Source organism: Engystomops pustulosus, chromosome 2 (assembly GCF_040894005.1).
Source record: "Engystomops pustulosus chromosome 2, aEngPut4.maternal, whole genome shotgun sequence".
Lineage (NCBI taxonomy): Eukaryota > Metazoa > Chordata > Amphibia > Anura > Leptodactylidae > Engystomops > Engystomops pustulosus.
In genome coordinates this window covers 258,042,362-258,058,587 of record NC_092412.1, presented here as the reverse complement: position 1 = coordinate 258,058,587, position 16,226 = coordinate 258,042,362, and the positions used below count along the sequence as shown (strand labels likewise).

The 16,226-nt window shown below is 46.3% G+C and overlaps 1 protein-coding gene across 3 annotated transcripts in view; it reads right to left on the bottom strand.

The window, feature by feature from the left end:
• LSAMP (limbic system associated membrane protein) overlaps positions 1–16,226 on the bottom strand; it is a 520,650-nt gene that overhangs the window by 176,614 nt on the left and 327,810 nt on the right. The window lies entirely within an intron of this gene.

Sequence of the window (16,226 nt, the reverse complement as noted above, 5' to 3'; positions counted from 1 at the left end):
ACGGTGATGGAGCCTCTGCAGGGTATGGATTATATATACTGGATGTTATAAGAGCGAGTGTCACCCCATACATCAGCGCTGGGGGGGGGGGGGGGAGGGGGGAGCGCGCACTTCGCAGGTTTTAGATGCGGTAGATGAAGATTTGCAGGCAGGTGCGGCCCCTCCAACCACTTCCCATATTTCCCCCGGACTTTATGGGCGGCAGGAGAAGCTCCCAGACCCGGAGACATTTCATCTCAGGAAACGCGGCTTCTTACATTTTACTGAGAAAATTCACCTTTAATGTTCAGTAAATTATAATATAAAATGTTATTTATCTTCTGCTAATCTGGAAGGAGGAGGAATCCTAACACTGCGGCTGTAGTGTTATGTATACAGCTCCAGTGCAGAGCCATGCGTCTCCAGGGGAATACGAGCCACGTGTGGGGGCTGACCCTCAGTAATACTGCGGCTGTAGTGTTATGTATGCAGCTCCAGTGCAGAGCCATGCGTCTCCAGGGGAATACGAGCCACGTGTGGGGACTGACCCTCAGTAATACTGCGGCTGTAGTGTTATGTATACAGCTCCAGTGCACAGCCATGCTTCTCCAGGGGAATACGAGCCACGTGTGGGGGCTGACCCTCAGTAATACTGCGGCTGTAGTGTTATGTATACAGCTCCAGTGCAGAGCCATGCGTCTCCAGGGGAATACGAGCCACGTGTGGGGACTGACCCTCAGTAATACTGCGGCTGTAGTGTTATGTATACAGCTCCAGTGCAGAGCCATGCGTCTCCAGGGGAATACGAGCCACGCGTGGGGGCTGACCCTCAGTAATACTGCGGCTGTAGTGTTATGTACGCAGCTCCAGTGCACAGCCATGCGTCTCCAGGGGAATACGAGCCACGTGTGGGGGCTGACCCTCAGTAATACTGCGGCTGTAGTGTTATGTATACAGCTCCAGTGCAGAGCCATGCGTCTCCAGGGGAATACGAGCCACGCGTGGGGGCTGACCCTCAGTAATACTGCGGCTGTAGTGTTATGTATACAGCTCCAGTGCAGAGCCATGCGTCTCCAGGGGAATACGAGCCACGTGTGGGGGCTGACCCTCAGTAATACTGCGGCTGTAGTGTTATGTATACAGCTCCAGTGCAGAGCCATGCGTCTCCAGGGGAATACGAGCCACGCGTGGGGGCTGACCCTCAGTAATACTGCGGCTGTAGTGTTATGTATACAGCTCCAGTGCAGAGCCATGCGTCTCCAGGGGAATACGAGCCACGTGTGGGGGCTGACCCTCAGTAATACTGCGGCTGTAGTGTTATGTATACAGCTCCAGTGCAGAGCCATGCGTCTCCAGGGGAATACGAGCCACGTGTGGGGGCTGACCCTCAGTGATACTGCGGCTGTAGTGTTATGTATACAGCTCCAGTGCACAGCCATGCGTCTCCAGGGGAATACGAGCCACGTGTGGGGGCTGACCCTCAGTAATACTGCGGCTGTAGTGTTATGTATACAGCTCCAGTGCACAGCCATGCGTCTCCAGGGGAATACGAGCCACGTGTGGGGGCTGACCCTCAGTAATACTGCGGCTGTAGTGTTATGTATACAGCTCCAGTGCAGAGCCATGCGTCTCCAGGGGAATACGAGCCACGTGTGGGGGCTGACCCTCAGTAATACTGCGGCTGTAGTGTTATGTATACAGCTCCAGTGCAGAGCCATGCGTCTCCAGGGGAATACGAGCCACGTGTGGGGGCTGACCCTCAGTAATACTGCGGCTGTAGTGTTATGTATACAGCTCCAGTGCAGAGCCATGCGTCTCCAGGGGAATACGAGCCACGTGTGGGGGCTGACCCTCAGTAATACTGCGGCTGTAGTGTTATGTATACAGCTCCAGTGCACAGCCATGCGTCTCCAGGGGAATACGAGCCACGTGTGGGGGCTGACCCTCAGTAATACTGCGGCTGTAGTGTTATGTATACAGCTCCAGTGCACAGCCATGCGTCTCCAGGGGAATACGAGCCACGTGTGGGGACTGACCCTCAGTAATACTGCGGCTGTAGTGTTATGTATACAGCTCCAGTGCACAGCCATGCTTCTCCAGGGGAATACGAGCCACGTGTGGGGGCTGACCCTCAGTAATACTGCGGCTGTAGTGTTATGTATACAGCTCCAGTGCAGAGCCATGCGTCTCCAGGGGAATACGAGCCACGTGTGGGGACTGACCCTCAGTAATACTGCGGCTGTAGTGTTATGTATACAGCTCCAGTGCAGAGCCATGCGTCTCCAGGGGAATACGAGCCACGCGTGGGGGCTGACCCTCAGTAATACTGCGGCTGTAGTGTTATGTACGCAGCTCCAGTGCACAGCCATGCGTCTCCAGGGGAATACGAGCCACGTGTGGGGGCTGACCCTCAGTAATACTGCGGCTGTAGTGTTATGTATACAGCTCCAGTGCAGAGCCATGCGTCTCCAGGGGAATACGAGCCACGCGTGGGGGCTGACCCTCAGTAATACTGCGGCTGTAGTGTTATGTATACAGCTCCAGTGCAGAGCCATGCGTCTCCAGGGGAATACGAGCCACGTGTGGGGGCTGACCCTCAGTAATACTGCGGCTGTAGTGTTATGTATACAGCTCCAGTGCAGAGCCATGCGTCTCCAGGGGAATACGAGCCACGCGTGGGGGCTGACCCTCAGTAATACTGCGGCTGTAGTGTTATGTATACAGCTCCAGTGCAGAGCCATGCGTCTCCAGGGGAATACGAGCCACGTGTGGGGGCTGACCCTCAGTAATACTGCGGCTGTAGTGTTATGTATACAGCTCCAGTGCAGAGCCATGCGTCTCCAGGGGAATACGAGCCACGTGTGGGGGCTGACCCTCAGTAATACTGCGGCTGTAGTGTTATGTATACAGCTCCAGTGCAGAGCCATGCGTCTCCAGGGGAATACGAGCCACGTGTGGGGGCTGACCCTCAGTGATACTGCGGCTGTAGTGTTATGTATACAGCTCCAGTGCAGAGCCATGCGTCTACAGGGGAATACGAGCCACGTGTGGGGGCTGACCCTCAGTAATACTGCGGCTGTAGTGTTATGTATGCAGCTCCAGTGCACAGCCATGCGTCTCCAGGGGAATACGAGCCACGTGTGGGGGCTGACCCTCAGTAATACTGCGGCTGTAGTGTTATGTATACAGCTCCAGTGCAGAGCCATGCGTCTCCTGGGGAATACGAGCCACGTGTGGGGGCCGACCCCCAGTAATACTGCGGCTGTAGTGTTATGTATGCAGCTCCAGTGCACAGCCATGCGTCTCCAGGGGAATACGAGCCACGTGTGGGGGCCGACCCCCAGTAATACTGCGGCTGTAGTGTTATGTATACAGCTCCAGTGCAGAGCCATGCGTCTACAGGGGAATACGAGCCACGTGTGGGGGCTGACCCTCAGTAATACTGCGGCTGTAGTGTTATGTATACAGCTCCAGTGCACAGCCATGCGTCTCCAGGGGAATACAAGGCACGTGTGGGGGCTGACCCTCAGTAATACTGCGGCTGTAGTGTTATGTATGCAGCTCCAGTGCAGAGCCATGCGTCTCCAGGGGAATACGAGCCACGTGTGGGGGCTGACCCTCAGTAATACTGCGGCTGTAGTGTTATGTATACAGCTCCAGTGCACAGCCATGCGTCTCCAGGGGAATACGAGCCACGTGTGGGGACTGACCCTCAGTAATACTGCGGCTGTAGTGTTATGTATACAGCTCCAGTGCAGAGCCATGCGTCTCCAGGGGAATACGAGCCACGTGTGGGGGCTGACCCTCAGTAATACTGCGGCTGTAGTGTTATGTATACAGCTCCAGTGCAGAGCCATGCGTCTCCAGGGGAATACGAGCCACGTGTGGGGGCTGACCCTCAGTAATACTGCGGCTGTAGTGTTATGTATACAGCTCCAGTGCAGAGCCATGCGTCTCCAGGGGAATACGAGCCACGTGTGGGGGCTGACCCTCAGTAATACTGCGGCTGTAGTGTTATGTATGCAGCTCCAGTGCACAGCCATGCGTCTCCAGGGGAATACGAGCCACGTGTGGGGGCTGACCCTCAGTAATACTGCGGCTGTAGTGTTATGTATACAGCTCCAGTGCAGAGCTATGTGTCTCCAGGGGAATACGACCCACGTGTGGGGGCTGACCCTCAGTAATACTGCGGCTGTAGTGTCATGTATGCAGCTCCAGTGCAGAGCCATGCGTCTCCAGGGGAATACGACCCACGTGTGGGGGCTGACCCTCAGTAATACTGCGGCTGTAGTGTTATGTATACAGCTCCAGTGCAGAGCCATGCGTCTCCAGGGGAATACGAGCCACGTGTGGGGGCCGACCCCCAGTAATACTGCGGCTGTAGTGTTATGTACGCAGCTCCAGTGCACAGCCATGCGTCTCCAGGGGAATACGAGCCACGTGTGGGGGCTGACCCTCAGTAATACTGCGGCTGTAGTGTTATGTATACAGCTCCAGTGCAGAGCCATGCGTCTACAGGGGAATACGAGCCACGTGTGGGGGTTGACCCTCAGTAATACTGCGGCTGTAGTGTTATGTATACAGCTCCAGTGCACAGCCATGCGTCTCCAGGGGAATACAAGGCACGTGTGGGGGCTGACCCTCAGTAATACTGCGGCTGTAGTGTTATGTATGCAGCTCCAGTGCAGAGCCATGCGTCTCCAGGGGAATACGAGCCACGTGTGGGGGCTGACCCTCAGTAATACTGCGGCTGTAGTGTTATGTATACAGCTCCAGTGCAAAGCCATGCGTCTCCAGGGGAATACGAGCCACGTGTGGGGACTGACCCTCAGTAATACTGCGGCTGTAGTGTTATGTATACAGCTCCAGTGCAGAGCCATGCGTCTCCAGGGGAATACGAGCCACGTGTGGGGGCTGACCCTCAGTAATACTGCGGCTGTAGTGTTATGTATACAGCTCCAGTGCAGAGCCATGCGTCTCCAGGGGAATACGAGCCACGTGTGGGGGCTGACCCTCAGTAATACTGCGGCTGTAGTGTTATGTATACAGCTCCAGTGCAGAGCCATGCGTCTCCAGGGGAATACGAGCCACGTGTGGGGGCCGACCCCCAGTAATACTGCGGCTGTAGTGTTATGTATACAGCTCCAGTGCAGAGCTATGTGTCTCCAGGGGAATACGACCCACGTGTGGGGGCTGACCCTCAGTAATACTGCGGCTGTAGTGTCATGTATGCAGCTCCAGTGCAGAGCCATGCGTCTCCAGGGGAATACGAGCCACGTGTGGGGGCTGACCCTCAGTAATACTGCGGCTGTAGTGTTATGTATACAGCTCGAGTGCAGAGCCATGCGTCTCCAGGGGAATACGAGCCACGTGTGGGGGCTGACCCTCAGTAATACTGCGACTGTAGTGTTATGTATACAGCTCCAGTGCAGAGCCATGCGTCTCCAGGGGAATAAGAGCCACGTGTGGGGGCCGACCCCCAGTAATTCTGCGGCTGTAGTGTCATGTATGCAGCTCCAGTGCAGAGCCATGCGTCTCCAGGGGAATACGACCCACGTGTGGGGGCTGACCCTCAGTAATACTGCGGCTGTAGTGTTATGTATACAGCTCCAGTGCAGAGCCATGCGTCTCCAGGGGAATACGAGCCACGTGTGGGGGCTGACCCTCAGTAATACTGCGGCTGTAGTGTTATGTATACAGCCCCAGTGCAGAGCCATGCGTCTCCAGGGGAATAAGAGCCACGTGTGGGGGCCGACCCCCAGTAATTCTGCGGCTGTAGTGTCATGTATGCAGCTCCAGTGCAGAGCCATGCGTCTCCAGGGGAATACGACCCACGTGTGGGGGCTGACCCTCAGTAATACTGCGGCTGTAGTGTTATGTATACAGCTCCAGTGCAGAGCCATGCGTCTCCAGGGGAATACGAGCCACGTGTGGGGGCTGACCCTCAGTAATACTGCGGCTGTAGTGTTATGTATACAGCTCCAGTGCAGAGCCATGCGTCTCCAGGGGAATACGAGCCACGTGTGGGGGCCGACCCCCAGTAATACTGCAGCTGTAGTGTCATGTATGCAGCTCCAGTGCAGAGCCATGCGTCTCCAGGGGAATACGAGCCACGTGTGGGGGGTGACCCTCAGTAATACTGGAAGCTAAGATTCACCAATGGGGATGTGTTATCTGTATCGTTACTGGGGAGATTGGGAGCATTATTATTATTGGGAATATTAGATACATTATTACTACTGAGGAGATTAGGAAAATTATTACTACTGGGGATATTAGGGGCATTATTACTATTCAGGATATTAGATTCATTATTACTACTCGGTATACTGGGAGCACTATAACAACTGAGGAGATTAGATACATTATTACTATTGAGGATATTGGGAGTATTATTACTACTGGGGATTTTAGATACATTGGGGCAGATTTACTTACCCGCTCCATTCGCGATCCAGCGGCGCGTTCGGTGTGGAGGATTTGTATCTTCCGGCGATTCACTAAGGTAGTGTGCCTGATGTCCACCAGGTGTCGCTGCTGCTCTGTAGTTCACCGTCCTACCCTGGGTGCAGGTAAGTGCGTGTCAAGCGACACTTTTTTTTTTAAATGCGGCGTTTTTTACGAATCCGCCAGGTATTTGTACAGCCAAGCCCACTGATTTCCATCGCGTGCACGCCGGCCCTGATGCGCCACAATCCGATCGCGTGCGCCAAAAACCCAGAGCAATTCAGGGAAAATCGGCGCAAAACAGAAAAATTCGGGTAACCCGCCATAAAAACGCGATTCGGGCCCTTAGTAAATGACCCCCATTATTACCACTGCGGATATTAGATACATTATTACAACTGGGTATACTGGGAGCATTATTACTACTGGGGACATTAGATACATTATTACTACTGGGGACATTAGATACATTATTACTACTGGGGATATTATATACATTATTACTACTGAGGATATTAGTTACATTATTACTACTGGGGATATTAGATACATTATTACTACTGGGGATATTAGCTACATTATTACTACTGGGGATATTAGATACATTATTACTACTGAGGATATTAGTTACATTATTACTACTGAGGATATTAGATACATTATTACTACTGAGGATATTAGATACATTATTACTACTGGGGATATTAGATACATTATTACTACTGAGGATATTATATACATTATTACTACTGAGGATATTAGATACATTATTACTACTGAGGATATTAGTTACATTATTACTACTGAGGATATTAGATACATTATTACTACAGGGGATATTAGATACATTATTACTACTGAGGATATTAGTTACATTATTACTACTGGGTATACTGGGAGCATTATTACTACTGGGGACATTAGATACATTATTACTACTGAGGATATTAGATACATTATTACTACTGAGGATATTAGTTACATTATTACTACTGAGGATATTAGTTACATTATTACTACTGAGGATATTAGTTACATTATTACTACTGAGGATATTAGATACATTATTACTACTGGGGATATTATATACATTATTACTACTGAGGATATTAGTTACATTATTACTACTGGGGATATTAGATACATTATTACTACTGGGGATATTAGATACATTATTACTACTGAGGATATTAGTTACATTATTACTACTGAGGATATTAGATACATTATTACTACTGGGGATATTAGATACATTATCACTACTGAGGATATTAGATACATTATTACTACTGGGGATATTAGATACATTATTACTACTGAGGATATTAGATACATTTTTACTACTGGGGATATTAGATACATTATTACTACTGGGGATATTAGATACATTATTACTACTGGGGATATTAGTTACATTATTACTACTGAGGATATTAGATACATTATTACTACTGAGGACATTAGATACATTATTACTACTGGGGATATTAGATACATTATTACTACTGGGGATATTAGATACATTATCACTACTGAGGATATTAGATACATTATTACTACTGAGGATATTATATACATTATTACTACTGGGGATATTAGATACATTATTACTACTGGGGAAATTAGTTACATTATTACTACTGAGGATATTAGATACATTATTACTACTGAGGAAATTAGTTACATTATTACTACTGAGGATATTAGTTACATTATTACTACTGGGGATATTAGATACATTATTATTAATGAGGATATTAGATACATTATTATTAATGAGGATATTAGATACATTATTACTACTGGGGATATTAGTTACATTATTACTACTGAGGATATTAGATACATTATTACTACTGAGGAAATTAGTTACATTATTACTACTGAGGATATTAGTTACATTATTACTACTGAGGATATTAGTTACATTATTACTACTGGGGATATTAGATACATTATCACTACTGAGGATATTAGATACATTATTACTACTGGGGATATTAGATACATTATTACTACTGGGGATATTAGATACATTATTACTACTGGGGATATTAGATACATTATTACTACTGAGGATATTAGTTACATTATTACTACTGAGGATATTAGTTACATTATTACTACTGGGGATATTAGATACATTATCACTACTGAGGATATTAGATACATTATTACTACTGGGGATATTAGATACATTATCACTACTGAGGATATTAGATACATTATTACTACTGAGGAAATTAGTTACATTATTACTACTGAGGATATTAGTTACATTATTACTACTGAGGATATTAGTTACATTATTACTACTGAGGATATTAGTTACATTATTACTACTGAGGATATTAGATACATTATTACTACTGAGGATATTAGTTACATTATTACTACTGAGGATATTAGTTACATTATTACTACTGAGGATATTAGATACATTATCACTACTGAGGATATTAGATACATTATTACTACTGAGGAAATTAGTTACATTATTACTACTGAGGATATTAGTTACATTATTACTACTGAGGATATTAGTTACATTATTACTACTGAGGATATTAGTTACATTATTACTACTGAGGATATTAGATACATTATCACTACTGAGGATATTAGATACATTATTACTACTGAGGATATTAGTTACATTATTACTACTGAGGATATTAGTTACATTATTACTACTGAGGATATTAGTTACATTATTACTACTGAGGATATTAGATACATTATTACTATTGGGGATATTAGATGCATTATTACTACTGAGGATATTAGATACATTATTACTACTGAGGATATTAGATACATTATTACTACTGGGGATATTGGGAATAACATTACAACTTGGAATAATTGGATCAGCTTCACTATTGGGAATATTTGGAACACGCTTGTTTCTAAAATAACAGAGACTCGGGACACTATCGCTTTCAGGAATATTCAAAACGCCCTTTATAAAGGAATATCCAGAACAATCCTAGGATTAGGGAACAACCTTGCTACCACCGCGGTCTTATTTCTCCATGAACAAGAATTTTCATCAGCAAATACACCAGCGTTTCGTCAGGAAGGTCTTGTGCCTCTGTTTCCTTGTCTTGTGCCTCTGTTTCCTTGTCTTGTGCCTCTATTTCCTTGTCTTGTGCCTCTATTTCCTTGTCTTGTGCCTCTGTTTCCTTGTCTTGTGCCTCTATTTCCTTGTCTTGTGCCTCTGTTTCCTTGTCTTGTGCCTCTGTTTCCTTGTCTTGTGCCTCTATTTCCTTGTCTTGTGCCTCTATTTCCTTGTCTTGTGCCTCTGTTTCCTTGTCTTGTGCCTCTGTTTCCTTGTCTTGTGCCTCTGTTTCCTTGTCTTGTGCCTCTGTTTCCTTGTCTTGTGCCTCTGTTTCCTTGTCTCGTGCCTCTGTTTCCTTGTCTCGTGCCTCTGTTTCCTTGTCTCGTGCCTCTGTTTCCTTGTCTCGTGCCTCTATTTCCTTGTCTTGTGCCTTTGTTGCCTTGTCTTGTGCCTTTGTTGCCTTGTCTTGTGCCTCTGTTTCCTTGTCTTGTGCCTCTGTTTCCTTGTCTTGTGCCTCTGTTTCCTTGTCTTGTGCCTCTGTTTCCTTGTCTTGTGCCTCTGTTTCCTTGTCTTGTGCCTCTGTTTCCTTGTCTTGTGCCTCTGTTTCCTTGTCTTGTGCCTCTGTTTCCTTGTCTTATGCCTCTGTTTCCTTGTCTTGTGCCTCTGTTTCCTTGTCTTGTGCCTCTGTTTCCTTGTCTTGTGCCTCTGTTTCCTTGTCTTGTGCCTCTGTTTCCTTGTCTTGTGCCTCTGTTTCCTTGTCTTGTGCCTCTGTTTCCTTGTCTTGTGCCTCTGTTTCCTTGTCTTGTGCCTCTGTTTCCTTGTCTTGTGCCTCTGTTTCCTTGTCTTGTGCCTCTATTTCCTTGTCTTGTGCCTCTGTTTCCTTGTCTTGTGCCTCTATTTCCTTGTCTTGTGCCTCTATTTCCTTGTCTTGTGCCTCTGTTTCCTTGTCTTGTGCCTCTGTTTCCTTGTCTTGTGCCTCTGTTTCCTTGTCTTGTGCCTCTGTTTCCTTGTCTTGTGCCTCTGTTTCCTTGTCTTGTGCCTCTGTTTCCAGGAATCTCTGGTATTTATCAACAAAAAGCGAAATGTTTTTATTTAAGGACCATCACATGAACAACTTCTCTATCATCCTTAGATCTCTCCAAACTCTGAATTGTATTCTAAATTTCTTGTGGCTCCATTTCTATTGGAATCATTGGCCCCAAATGCCTCATGTTTAACCCTTTCCTTCAATGACCCCTTCTTGTCCAGGTCCCTGCATCTGCAACATCAGTCAGTGATTGTGTCCCATGAATTCTTCCTCCGTGTCACAACCTCTTGTAGTATCTAAATGATCTACTAATACTTATTACTTATCCTTATTACTGGGAAAATTGGGAGCCCCCTTATTACTGGGAATATTGGGAGCCCCCTTATTACTGGGAATATTAGGACCCCCCTTATTACTGGGAATATTAGGCACCCCCTTATTACTGGCAATATTAGGAGCCCCCTTATTACTGGGAATATTAGGCACCCCCTTATTACTGGCAATATTAGGAGCCCCCTTATTACTGGGAATATTAGGAGCCCCCTTATTACTGGGAATATTAGGAGCCCCCTTATTACTGGGAATATTAGGAGCCCCCTTATTACTGGGAATATTAGGCACCCCCTTATTGCTGGGAATATTAGGAGCCCCCTTATTACTGGGAATTGTGAGAGCCCCCTTATTACTGGGAATATTAGGAGCCCCCTTATTACTGGGAATATTGGGAGTCTCCTTATTACTGGGAATATTAGGAGCCCCCTTATTACTGGGAATATTGGGAGTCTCCTTATTACTGGGAATATTAGGCACCCCCTTATTACTGGGATTATTAGGAGCCCCCTTATTACTGGGAATATTAGGAGCCCCCTTATTACTGGGAATATTGAGAGAACCCTTATTGCAGGGAATATTAGGCACCCCCTTATTACTGGGAATATTAGGAGCCCCCTTATTACTGGGAATATTAGGTGCCCCATTATTACTGGAATATTAGGAGCCCCCTTATTAATGGGAATATTAGGAGCCCCCTTATTACTGGGAATATTAGGCACCCCCTTATTACTGGGAATATTGGGAGCCCCCTTATTACTGGGAATATTAGGACCCCCCTTATTACTGGGAATATTAGGACCCCCCTTATTACTGGGAATATTGGGAGAACCCTTGATACTAGAATAATGGAAACTCTTTCTTTGCATGGATTTTTGGGGCACCATTGCTATAAGGAATATTAAAAGAATATTGGGAGTGTTCAAAACAATCCCCTGACTAGGAATCCGAGGAATTACTTCTGGGAACATATGAAACACCAGGCAATGATTTTAGTGCGGAGCTTCTGTAAGCCCCCCCGCCTCTTGTCACCTGTAATATCATTCCTCGCCCCCCGTTTAGCCCCCATAAACACGTCCACGTCCCGCTCTTTTCTAGATGACTTCTCTTTGTAGAGTCGTAGCCCGGGCTCTTCTCCAGGGTCTCCAACAAAATCATTTCTTTCATTTTGTGTCTCTCATTTTCAGGTTCTCGGCTGCGGGATCCGTGTGTAGTCAGGAATGAAACAAAATCATTTTCTGCTTTACTTGCCGCAGAGTAAACAGAGGAGCCGCTACCTGCCTGCTGATGGTTTTTAATGACGCCGGTGTGTTTTTTAAGAACCCCGCAGAACGTGTGAGGACACGGGCACAAAACATTCCTCTTCTGCATCCAGGGTGAATATGAGGAAATGGTGGAGGCAAAGAATTGAGGAGAAGTTATACGGCTAGATCTAGGCGATTACCATGTATGAAACTCTGGTCTATTTGAAGGTAAAGGGGCTTTATAAGGGCTTCAGAAAATGGAGAAGGCATGGCCGCTGTGACCCATGTGTAATGGAGTTACAATATAACCAAGTATAATCTGGCAGTGAATCCCCAAAGTCTGCCGTCCCTTCTCCATTACTCCTCGGAGTCCTCGCTAGAGCTGCTGGTGATAGCTAAGTAGGGTCCAGGTCGGCACAGATTGGCACAGCCGCCCAAGATGTCAAAGTGTAGGTCTTGCCAGCAGGTAATAACAAAGTGAAAAACCTGACCAAGCACAAGAGGAATAAGAGACTGTTTCTGATTCGATGGAGTCTGGAGACAATAGAGTCTACTTGATTCATTTGGTCCACCATACTTCCATTGAGTTGTGACATACATTGCCTGGAGAAGAAAACTAAGCCACCACCATAAGCTGAGGATCACCGGCTACTCTAAGGAATTGACAACTCTAAACACTGTCTAGCTTGGATCCCAAGAAGGTTTTTTTGAAGGATCAACCTTGTGGGACCTCCCGAGAAGATGGCCATTGATCTTAGAGGTTTTCAAGCCCATCTACTGGTCCCTACTTCTGTCCATTTACCCCAGACACATCTAACAGCACAGTACAATATTTTTGCATAAGTGCCTGAATTTTGCCTCCTCTAAGAATGACCCCAACATCTCCCAAAGAGGGACACCAAATAAATCTGCTCCTCAGAAGGTATAAACAATGCCAACCCAATGTAGGAGAAGACTCATAGCTGCAAAAAGGGCAGTAACCCAGGCAAGGACTAGAGGGATAAGAGACTGTTTCTGATTAGTTGGAGCCACTAGAGTCCAGTTGATTCAATGAGTCCACCATAGTTCCATTGAGTGTTGACATACACATACGCTGGAGAAGACAACTAAGCCACCACGAAAGCTGAGAACCACTGGCTACACTAAGGAATTCCCATCTCTAAACACTGTCTTGCCTGGATCCCACAAATGTTCCCTTGAATGATCAACCTTCTGGGACCTCTTGAAATGATGGCCATTGGTCTTAGAGGTTTCCAAGCCCATCTACTGGTTCCAACCTCTGCCCATTTATCCCCAGACACTTCTAACAGCATAGTACAAAGTTTTTGCATAAGTCCCTGAATGTTTCTCCTCCAACAATGACCCTGATACCCCCCCACCAAAGAGCCACACCAAATAAATCTGCTCCTCAGAAGGAATATCCAATGCGGACCCAATGCAGAAGAAGGGAGGAGAACATTTCCATTCTGCGCTCTGCAATGTCCTGCTGAGTTCTGCAATATAAAGGACACTTTTTTCCCTTTCCCTAAGGATTTTCAATTATATACAGATACCAAGCGTAATTACATTGTTCTCTATGCTCACCGCCCGGGGGCAAAACTGGTTTCAAATGTTCTGAATTATTCAAAATATTAACATTACTTTATATTTCCATCTCACATCATTTTCTTATGCGCCTCTTCCCACTTTCATTGCCACATTAGATTAGCAATTTTTTTGTTCATCGCAGGAGGCTAACAGGAATAATTACTGACAAGTCTGGATGTGTCTAAAGGCAAACGCGGCAGAAATCAGACAGGAGACCCGGTGGGGCGATGTGGGTCAGCAATGCATCCAGAATGACTAAAGACATGGAGCTGTGCTCGCTTCTAAGATACCGGATATGGTATATACCAAATATCAACAGTATTAGGGCGGTGGGAACCATAATGGGGTCCTAGTATTACCCCTCAAGGCTGGTCTTGGTCCGATCTAACCATTGATGTCCTATAATGGCAAAACAGCTCAAGGTCTTATTGGACAACCTGTTATATCCAGAAACTAGCAGAACATGGGAGGAGAACACATTAACAGGGATCATGGAGAAGAAGCAACACTTAGTGTCCCATGGACTTTCCATTGATGATCAAAACAACTTCAGTAAACCATAAAAGTAACAATGGTCGTCATCCATCTAGTTGGTTTTTCCAGTACACGTCTTTCTAAATGTCAGAGAGGTGGGAACTCTACTATGGTCCTACTATTCTCTCTCTTGAAAAGTCTTGGCTTCTCTCCAGCCATCAATGTGATATGAAGGCACAACAGTCCACTGTCTGGTTGGACAACCCATATCTGATACAAGTGCCATGGGAGAGCAGGATCAATTAGTCTCCCATGAACCTTACATTGGCATAACAATAAGTTTCAAAGTAATCCATAAAACCAAACGTGGGCAGGTTCCCTTACATGGGTTCTGCAATGTCCTTCTTAATAGTGGGAAACATACTAAGCTTCTACCATGACCTCGTTTGACCAGTCTTGGCTTCCCTCATACCCTCAATGTCCTATGAAGGCAAAGGAGCCCATTGTCTGGTTGGACAACCAATTTCTTGCAAAAACTAGCAAATATTATGAGGGAAACAGAAATGTACAAGTGCCATAGAAGAGCAGGATCACTGAGTCTACCATGAGACAAAATAGACCCAAAGTAGAACTTAAAACCAAACATGGGCCGGTTCCATCACATGGGTTCTGCAATTAGAGGACCTTCTGAGCTCCTACCATGACCTCTTTTAAAAAGTCTTGCCTTCTCCCATACCCTTAATGTCCTACAGTGAAAACAAATCCATTGTCATATTGGGGAATCATGAGGCAACGTCTCGTAACACATAACAATGAGCCCCAAGATCCAGCAGAAGATTAGCCCGTTTTAGGTTCTGGAGAGATCACATCCCCCATGAGGATACACAGGTCCATCATGAATGTAGTGTAGATGCATCTCCCTGGTGGGCTCGGGGTACCCCAGTCCCACACTGGTCATAAGTGACCGGGTGACCAAATCAGTTCCATGTGGGAGATCTGCAAATATCTGGAGCCAGAAGTGGCTACAAAGAGTGTTCCTAATTTTGGGGGACCCAATGCATCTCTGAATCCAGATGTAATGCCTTTATTCTCCTGCAGGGGACTACAGAATATTACAAGACGTTGTTGAGCCTATAGAGGTTTGTATCCAGATCTAATATAAGAGCTGATAAATGCTCTCATCGCTGCCAGAGAGAAGTGTGAACTGACGTCAGCGTCTCCATTAACACTTTATTCTCTACAGGAAAATCAAAACTTTGTGGAAACTTGCAGATTGCGGAGCGAGACGCGGCGACTGACCACATCAATGGGGGAACATCTGGGGCTTCTCTTCTGATGAAATCCCCAAAGGCCGATGAAATCCGCTTAGATTTGCCGCAGATCTAAAGAAGGAAATATATTCTAATCTTCAGAGCCACCTGAGACGCGGTTCTGACGCCTCTCGTTGGCACGGGTTTTGTAATTTTCACATGATCCACCTGCAAACACAGCAGAGCTCTGCCCCAAATATGACTTTTTATGAGTTTTTTTATTAAAGGGGATGTTCTCTGTGAAGAATTTATTTTCATTTCATAGGGGACAGTAAAAATGTCCCCCCCGCCCCCCCTGGATCTGGTGCTGTAAAGTGCCACCGGACCTCTCTTGTAACCCACGATGCTGCTACGTTCTAGTGATGTCAGCATAAATCTGACAAAGTGGTAGGAAGCTGCCTGATTATACAGGTTGTGTCCTGCATCCACTGCACTAACACCGCTACTCCATGTGCACCAGCTCTGCTACACCAAATAGGCTCTGCACAGCTTTACTATGCAGCATGAGTGGCCCAGGCTCTGTGGCATCAAGTGACCTCAGTTCTGCTATACAAATACATCCAAACTCCACCACACCAAATTACCCCAGCTATGAAACCTCAGGGGACCTCGCACTGCTACACCAAGTGTCCTCTACTCTGCTATGCCAAATAGCCTCAGCCCTGCTTTTTCAAGTGTCCTTAGCTCCACTATACCATGTGACCTGTTTTGTTGATCATAAGTGTTCAAAAGTCTACAGCACCTACCTTCACTATACTATTACCTCA